We start from the raw sequence: 10,376 nt of genomic DNA, 5'->3' as shown, positions 1-10,376 counted from the left end.
CAGTGTAACTCAATAACCAATAAAAGAGGCATTAACTGAAATATTATCTCAGTAAATTAAAATGTAGATACATACTGGAACTTTCTTATCACGTTTTCTACCTGCGCTTGCCAAGTTGAATTAAAAAGAATGAGACAAAATTAATGATTGAAGTTAATTGACACTCTTCTTGACACGTACCATATTTGTCATTGTTTTTGACACTGTACAACATTTTGTTTCCTTCAATATTATGACAAACATTATTTCCCAAACGCGTGGGATAGTTTTGCTTTTTAATAAATTATACATCCACGTGTTTAAATTGTGAAGCATGGTTTATAAACGAAAATAAGGAACGGATTTGGTACTTCCAAACCGCGCTTGAAATATAGAGTACATCGTAGGTTATTATATACTTCATGTTTAAAGAATAAATTACATGTTTTGTTTTTGTATTTTGATTTGTTGCATCGTATGTTGGTAACGGGGTTTGGTTTTTCTTGAAATAGTGCTATTTCTGTTAATTTTGTTTGAATGATCGAACATGATAATAATAATAATATTTAATTTGTATATAGCGCTTAATACAAATGTCTCTAAGCGCTTTACAAATATACTATTACCCCGGTCATTGGATTCAGTGCTTGCCCACACACACTGTGTGCACAATCTCCACTCCCTGGGGAGCATTCCAGCCGGGCGTTACTTGACGCTCACAAGCTGTTTGACCAACACTGACGGCCATGAACATGTCTCTGACAATAGGAATATACAACATCACTCCCGGCTTGAAAAAAAGAAGATACGTTCATATGTTTATTACATGTACATGTGTTTTGTCCGTATTATACACGGGGCATGCATTAACAATACATAATCTTGTTAGTTTATTGCAATATCAAAACGGAATGCGATACGGTTAATGCAAGCAGACCATGTCAAACTGTTCGGTATTTGTCGACGCGGTTAGTGTTACCGCGTTTGTCAATATTTCACACCGAAGCGGTTATAATTACCGCTTCCAGTTGATTCTATTGTTCATGAGGACTATACGATTCGCAGCTGTATAGAATAACCTTCCCCCCTTTTTTCCGTCGTCTCAGGATGGTGTATTAGAACACAATAAAAACAGGTTTAGTTGAACGTTAGGGCATGGTTTCACGTAACCATCATTATTACAAGTTCAACGACATCCCAATGGAACCCGTATTTAATTTAATACATTTGTTTCAAGGGGTTGTCGTTGGACTTGTTCTTACGACGGCTTCATGAAACGCTGCACATAACTTTATTGCAGAACTTAATGTCTATGTAAATGCACCATACATTGTATTGTACTAAATGTATCGTTATGTCATTATTCTAGTCTGCATACAATCGGTAGTTCTTTCATAACCTTCATGTTACGTAATCAGTATGCAAATATAATTATTTTGTTATACAATACGGTATTGTGCAAGTACAGAAGACGCACACAAATATTATATCCCTTTGGATATAGTGTCTATGACATTTGCGTTAGGAACCGTGCTATCGGCATTTAACAAATCATGATACATGTACATGTGGTTTATTTTGGCAATACCAAATGTGAGTACGTGGAAGATTTCCTGGAAATAACTTCGTCAGCATCACAAAAATATGTGAAATGAAAGGTTTGTTGAATTAAATAAAAAGTATACATAGATGTATATCAAGTATTAGATGCACAGTATGTATTTACACAAAGTCATAAAGGGTACTAGTTTTGATACAAGTTGAAAGTATACTATCAAGTACATAGACAATATACAATTAGAGAGTATTTGGTCAATAGATAATGATGTAGAATGTATAAACGATATTGTTTTACTTAATATTTGTCTGTTTTTTTGTTTGTAATGTCGCACGGAAGATTGGAGGTAGACGTTTGGGCAAAGGGAGTGAAAACAACAAGAGTATGGGCGAGAGAGAGAGAGAGAGAGAGAGAGTGTGTAAGTGAGAGAGTGAGAGAGAGAGGGGGAAGAGAGAGGAAGAGAGAGGAAGACAGAGAGAGTGTGAGTGAGAGAGAGACATAGAAAAAAGATAGAGAGAGAGAGAGAGAGGCAAGAGAAGATCGAGCTAGATAAAGAGAGAGAGAGAGAGAGAGAGAGAGAGAGATTAGGGGGGGGGGGGGTTAACGCTGGTTATACCTGGGATTATGTACAAATATTGTTCAGGTTCGAAAGTTAGTCCCGTCTGTCGGGAAAGGACGTAAATCATCCGATTGCTACGCGTCTTTAGAGAAACAAAGTGCACCCACTCCCACACCCTAACATACCCCACACACACCCACACCACATACAAGCACGCCCACACACATGTTCTCATCTTCATTCTGTCTTTCTTCGCTCATATTATCTCGATATCATATCCTCCCATTCAATCTAATGTTTTCATAGATTCTCCTCCCAATTCGTGGACTCGAGTCTAAAAACTCCCATCATTCGCTCTTTTATCCGATGACGTTAAACATGATAGCAAAGGCTTTCAAGAAATCGAATTATAGGTAATTTCAGTATCCCTTTAGTTGCTTTTACTATGAATATGACGGACAAAGAAAGAGGACAAAATATACAGTTTCTCATTCTACCCTCAACTATTGCTGTGGTAGACAAAAGAACATTCCTTCACTGCTATTATGTAAAAATGTGTAGAACAGGTGAATATGCATGTGACACCTGCTCTACACATTTGTACATACTAGCAGTGAAGGGATGCTCCTTTGTCTACCGCAGCAATTGTTGAGGGTAGAATGAGGAACTGTATATTTTGTCCTCTTTCTTTGTCCGTCATGTTAATAGTGAATTCGTCCTCGGATTACGTAATTTGTCATTGTGACGTTCGTACGTTATACAAGGTGAGACACAAGGGTATCACAATTACGTTTGCTTGATTTCTGAAGGTCTTTGCAATCACATTAGGGACTTTTAGATTCTGCACGACGAGAACGTGGACTGTCCTTTTAAGGCAATGTGACGTCACTACCAGTGCCTTAAAAGGACGTCACATTGCCTTAAAAGGTCAGTCCACGCTCTCGTCGTGCAGAATCTAAAAGTCCCTACTATCTAAGCTTTCACCAACCTTCAACTTTCTTTCAAACAGCATGCTAATAAGGGTACGGTGGCTTTGAAGAGATAAACAAATATATATCTACATAATAATGAAGCAAATTCACGTTTCATAGACAATCATTTAATAAAGTATAAATGAAGTTTAAATCACACACAGAGTTTAAATTATAAAAGAGGTCAATGATAATTATAAACATACATGATGTCGAAATATCTCACAAATATTACAATACACACAAAGAAATAATGGCAGGTATTCATATAAGCTTGTAACTTTATTCCGGGTTTGAGACCCCGACTTAGTTGGGAAAGATAGTCTACCGATGTATGGAGTGCCAAGTGTTAACCTAATCATTCGGTAAATTATCATATCGACCTAAATGGACAAAAGAAAACAACATAAATCATGCCATTATGAAATTCAGCTATCTTTCCTATAATAATAATATTCCGTTTGTATATAGCGCTCAATACATTGATCCAATGATGTGCCTAAGCGCTTCACACTTAACAGATATATTATTACCCCGGTCGTCGGATTCAGGCTTACCCGCACACAATTTTTGCACATTTCCCACTCCCTGGGGAGCATGATATGACCTTCACATCAGTTCGTTTATTAATTTTGTCACAGAATTACAGTGTTTCCTGCAAAATGAATGGGATCACATTAGGGCCATTTTGGCAAACCATAAATCAAAGGTGTAAGTTAAACAAGGGTCCTGTATCATTAACTCATAGCCTGCCATGAGGCTGCATGCACGCTATCGTTATAGTGCTTTGTACATGCGAGCAAACCATCGCTATCAGTGCCATGTGCGTCCGTGCACACTTTCGTAGTAGCAGTTATTGTTCATGCTCATTGTAGTGTGCTGTGTGTTTAGTACGCGCTATTCATAGAACCATCGCGTTAATAAGATTATCTCAATATAAACTAGGCACTCCATGATTTGGGGCTTGGCACAATGGGGATTAGCACTGTGGCATGATAAGAGTTAAAATTGTCATCAATAACAAGTTACGATAGTTGTTATAAGCTACTAAAATCCTTGCATTTGATTGGCTGTGAGAAGATTTGTCGTAGATCTGTGGCCATTGTTTTTGATAACAAGATTTATGAAACAGGACCCAGGGCCCTGTAACACGAAACTTCGCGTACAATTAATCGTAAAAATCTATCGTACATTATCTCCAATCGTGGTACTTTTTGTTGTAAAGTTACGATTGATTGAAGAAGATACCATGAATTAAAGGAGCTTTATTCAATTCGTATCCGTAACAAAAAAATTAATCGTGTGTTACTTTTTATTGTAATTTTATGACTGATTGAAGTTCGGGCAGATTCAATATATTATTACTTTTTACTGTACAGGGCCGACGTCCCATTTATTCTACGTTAATGAATACGGGCCAATGTATTTTCGTACAATACAAGACATACAATATTTATACACTGAACTTGGTACATAGATCATATGATTATGTTTTAAAAAAAAAAAAAACGATTTTTTTTTTTTACCGATTTGTTGGTTGCAAATTGCTTCTCTACCCACCTTCATTTACATAACAATGGCATTTCACATACAGAACGGCACATGTACTGTTACCCAATTAGTATAGGTTTTCCTGTCCTTTTCAACTTTTTTACCCATTCAATCTCATACTTTTTTCATTTAATTTCGTCCCGAAACCTTATCTTCATCAGCATCTCATAGTCGAAAGTGTCTTTGGCAATTCATTTTCGAACTTTGTCTCATCAATTTCATCATTTTGCATCCATTTTCCTTAAAGTCACGTCAAGTTTGTCATCATCGGCTGCCAACATACAATTGCATGAATCAGTCTCGTCATTTTGCAATCGATTTCGTCAAAGCGGCATTCAAATTCGTCGTTCGATCTTTCGTCATGTTTATGAGACAAATTTACATGTAAATGACTCTCTTGTAATTGGTTGCTCCGGCAAAGACGAATTTGATTGCAGCCTCGTTAGTCGAATTTTTTAATGAAATCTGGCGCAAATGAACGGATAAGGTTGAAATTGATTAGCCATTCACTAATTTGATTGACAAATGACTCAAATTGGCTTTGACATTAATTTGTAGGATCCCAGATTCATGGGACAAAATTTATGGTCACAAAGATGAGTTTGAGTGCAAAAAAAAGTGTTAATATTGACGGTAAATCCTATATTAGGCCTGTTAATTGATACACTCACTATAACCACATCTTAACATATTGCTCATTTCAATATACATACGTAACAATGACAACTAAAACATACACAACATTTCATATTACTGATCTCAAAGTACATGTACATCCCATATAAAAACTATGGTAAAAATTGATATAAATTTGCTCCATGAGGTTTACTTGTAGAACGACATATCTGTAGCTACTTTACATTTATGTCTTTGTTCTCCCATCCATGATAAAATCATTTTAAAGACCGAATGACGAGTCTATGAATAATAATAAGAGCAGAGCCATTTTATTACTTCTGAAACTTATTAATTCATTTGGAATGATAAAATCTTATTTGTAAGTCTGGCAGGCAAGTGTTTTGAATAAATGTCTTTGTTCCCCCATCCATGATAAAGTCATTTTAAAGACCGAATGACGAGTCTATGAATAATAATAATAGCAGAGCCATTTTATTACTTTCAAGATAACTTCTGAAGCTTATTAATTCATTTGGAATGATAAAATCTGAATATGTAAGTCTTACAGGCAAGTGTTTTGAATAAATGTCTTTGTTCCCCCATCCATGATAAAATCATTTTAAAGACCGAATGACGAGTCTATGAATAATAAAAATAACAGAGTCATTCTATTACTTTCAAGATAACTTCTAAAGCTTATTAATTCATTTGGAATGATAAAATCTTATTTGAAAGTCTGGTAGGCAAGTGTTACGAATAAATGTCTTTGTTTCCCCATTCATGATAAAATCATTTTAAAGACCGAATGACGAGTCTATGAATACAAATAGGAGCAGGGCCGTTCTATTACTTCTGAAGCTTATTAATTCATTTGGAATGATAAAATCTTATTTGTAATTCTGGCAGGCAAGTGTTTTGAATAAATGTCTTTGTTCCCCCATCCATGATAAAATCATTTTAAAGACCGAATGACGAGTCTATGAATAATATTAATAGTAGAGCCATGTTATTACTTTCAAGATAACTTCTAATGCTTATTAATTCATTTTGAATGATAAAATCTTATCTGTAAGTCTGGCAGGCAAGTGTTTTGAATAAATGTCTCTGTTCCCCCATCCATGATAAAATCATTTTAAAGACCGAATGACGAGTCTATGAATAATAATAATAACAGAGCCATTTTATTACTTTCAAGATAACTTCTAAAGCTTATTAATTAATTTGGAATGATAAAATCGTATTTGTAAGTCTGACAGGCAAGTGTTTTGAATAAATTCCATCTTGTATGAATGATACTTACTGTTCTGTACCGAAAATGTGGTATGAACTGAACAATAGATTCTGTACAAGTTGAACATTCTAGGTAATTAAGGAACAACTCTCCTTAAATTTCTTCCATGATTTGTGTACGCTTCCAAATGACATGAAAAAGGTACTTCCCTTACCCGTACTGGGAATCACTTGTCTAATTCAAGATCTGCAATTTACTACAAAATATCTACCAATTCATAGTAATAGATGTATTAAGGCAAGAATTATAGAAAATCGTCACGATCATCACGTGTAGCCTATCAAAAGAATATTAAAGGCAAATCCAACCATTATAAACGAGTTCATTTGTATGAAGCAGAAAAATAGGATGACCAGAATTGCAAAAGTTTGTAATGAATCCGAACAATAATAAGGAAGTTATTCAAGATTCAAGATTCAAGATTATTTTATTGGTATAAGTGTTTGAAGGATGAGATTACTATATCTATGCGAATCTCAAATTGCCAATTTGGTCCATAGCTCGCGACGTATACATGGACTACTCTCCCATTGGTTGTGTATACAAATAAAATCACTGTGTGTTTTTCTTCTCAGCGCTTTTCCCGTCGGGCACTACTCAAGATACAGCCATAGTTATACATTTTGAAGAAGAAAAAAAAAAAAAAAAAAAAAAAAAAAAAAAAAAATCACATTTAAGTAATTTGTTTGTGTTGGAAGGAATGAGCAATTTGTCCGCCACTACGTAACAATGACATTACCGATTCAGCCACTTTGAAATCCTCACATCTATAGTGATCACAATATTCCAATATTCACAACTTTCTTATGTTGCGTTTGATTTTTGTTCAAACTTTCTCTAGATTTTTCCGATTTTCTGCTTTCTAATAAGGTTGGATTTATCTTTGAGTCTATAACATTAATGTTATGGCTTTATCTCTCACTCGGCTAAAGGGTTTTGCTTGTTCCAAGATTTTACCCAAAATTGAACAAAACTTACTTCTAATTCACCTGTACTGCAACCACGTCCTATATACAAGATGGTGTTTACAACAGTTGTAGCAACTGTTCTACCCTTCCTAAAAAAAACTAATATATTCATTTTTCTTGAATGAAAAGATTGACAAATTTAAAAGAGTTTCCTTTTTGTTCTTAATTCTTTGTTCTTCATTCGCATAACATTCAAATGTTAATATTAAAAAATTTGCATTTATTTTAAATGCATATACAGTAGCACCTAATAATTCTTGGATATTCAAAATGTTTGATTCACGCTGTAAACAATGATATAAATTGACTACCAAAGACATTTTCATGGGTGGAGCAATATATGAATGAAAGTTTCTAGTCTGTTTGTCACATAGACATTTAATGTGATGATGGCTTAAAAAGCAGATCTAAAAACTAGCATTTATAGATGTCTTAGATCTATACAAAATATTTTAAAAAATGATATTAAACTAAAATATGCATAGAGCTGGTTTAGGGAAAAACAGTCAGTGGAATTTACTCATTACTTAGCCCAAAGGAGCCTCAGTACCATTGAAATATGGAACGAAAAACAAACAAAATCTTCATAGAATGAAAACATATTGAAAAATTAACTTTAAATTACAACTAAAAATCAAAATATTAGATAAGAATGTCACAACATATCTATAATTGAAAGACTCATCTTGCAAACTAAATCTAATAGCTGCACAGAAATTAATTAACCCGTAGAGTATAGATTTTTCTTATTCCCATAGTCCTATTACAGGAGCCAACTTGTTTCAGTACGCAGTGGCTTAATGCGTCGGTAAAATCTAAATTGCTGTTTGGTTTACTGCAATGACGTAAGTTTCCAGTAAAGAGAGAGAGCTACATGAATTCATTAGTTCTTCCAAACCTAGTTAAAATGGTGCATACTGATGCTTAACGGTCTGTGATATAATTAAATTAATGTGAAATAGACTTGACTTCCCTATTAAACGTGATAATGATACTTTTCATTAAATCAAACAGCTTTATGATTTCATAGGCTCTTTGAAGTACAGTTACATTTTTGAAAGGTTTATGAAATGATGACATGATTATAAAACAATTTGCATAAAGTTAAATTCCCATGCTACAAAAATAAAAAACCCTGACAATGAGGCGAATTTGTGTTCTAATACTGTAAAATAAATCTTAAAAATTACTTCAAACAAAAAAAATGCATACAGTAGTTTATATCTTAAACTAAAATGTACTGTAGATTTGCTCCTAGAGCACATAATTCTAAAACGAAATGAGAAAGAAAATTGATATCATTTTAGAAACCAATTTCCAAACTGCATCTGGGCAAGGTATTGATTAATGGGATTTAGAGATAGTCAAGTACACCTGTATATATATGTAAAATTTTATTTTAGATATATATAATCTTTAAAAATTGCACTTCAGATAAGAACCATCTACACAGTCATGGACGATTATCAAAGAGGGTATAATGCACATTTGATGACTTTGATATAAGGATTTCTGTAATCAGTGATTTGTAAAAAATAATGTAAAAATCTATTTTAAAAATATCTTGTGTCTTTAAAAATTGCATTTCAGGTTAAAATCATCTACATAAGTCATGAAGAGGGAAAATGAATATTTCATGATTTTGTGATTTTGCTTTGTTTTTGTTGTAAAATTTAAATTAAAAAAACTCAATAAATGTGGGGAAAAAAACTTAAGAAATACACAGAAATAAAATGATTAGTATCTGAATGTTGAGTATTTATGTACTCAGAAACTGGTCCTTTCCATTGAAGAAATGCACTACATTATCTGGGGGAGTTTCACAAAGATCCCAAGTCAAACTTAACTCTAAGTTGGACTTCAAAATTATGGAGAGCCATTTGTAGCCTTAAAATAAAATGTATTCAAAAGCGAAATATCAAGTATTTTAGACTTTTCATGTATTCCACGTCAAGAACATGAAACCTCCTTGATAATAGAAAATATGAATAATTTGAATCAACATTTAATGTCTTTGACTTTATGCAGGTTTAACTGTGGTTATATAGAGTCCAAGAAAAAAAGGAAAAAAAAATTCAGGGGCTACTTATCAACCTTGCCTGCATGAAAATAACATTTTAAAATTAGTTTTGCATCGAACTCTATGCAAATTTAAGGGGGCTTTTCTGATTTTGGGGGCATTTCGGGGGCTATTTTGACCTGAGCCCCCATGTATTTTGTTCACTGATAGAGTCAAATCAGGAGGTGGACCCCAGACAGGTCTGAGTGTCTGAAGATTATCCATAATGACACAATTTACGATTTCATGATTTTATACTTTGCACCAACCAACTCAATCACTGCAAAAGGTTGTAAGTACACTTCATTTGATTTCAGGCAGTGATTAAAATCACATCAAAAACACTATGAAAGGTTTGATGAGCTAAATAGGTTGCCGAGTAATATTTATACAAAACACAGCTTGGCAATGATTCTTGTTTAAACTGACATTGGCCTACGAACACATTACTGAAACTTTGTCCAAATGTATAGTTATTCTTTACGAAGTTCTAAATAATAAGAATTCTTGCAACTGGAATTTTGTGCATTGAAGCCTTTGGGCCAATCAAGTTTGAAATTCTGTCAAATCAAAAAATTAAATATCTGTCATATTTAATAGTATCTGACAACCTTTCACTGCAAACATGAGGGAATACTCAAGGCAGACTTTCAAATCTCTTTCTCAATCTCTTTCTCCCTCATTCTACTGATCTAATTTCCCTTTTCTAGAGCTTTTGCAATCAATCATTTTTCCTTTTTTGTATCTTTCTTTTTTTTGTCTTCTACTATTTTCCTCCATTTTTTTTTTTTTATTTCCCTCCAATTTTTTTTAAAGAATTTC

The sequence above is a fragment of the Strongylocentrotus purpuratus genome, unplaced genomic scaffold, assembly GCF_000002235.5.
Source record: "Strongylocentrotus purpuratus isolate Spur 01 unplaced genomic scaffold, Spur_5.0 spur5_scaffold_18, whole genome shotgun sequence".
In the NCBI taxonomy this organism is placed as follows: domain Eukaryota; kingdom Metazoa; phylum Echinodermata; class Echinoidea; order Camarodonta; family Strongylocentrotidae; genus Strongylocentrotus; species Strongylocentrotus purpuratus.
The sequence above is the reverse complement of the archived record's forward strand: the minus strand, read 5'-3'. Positions refer to the sequence as shown.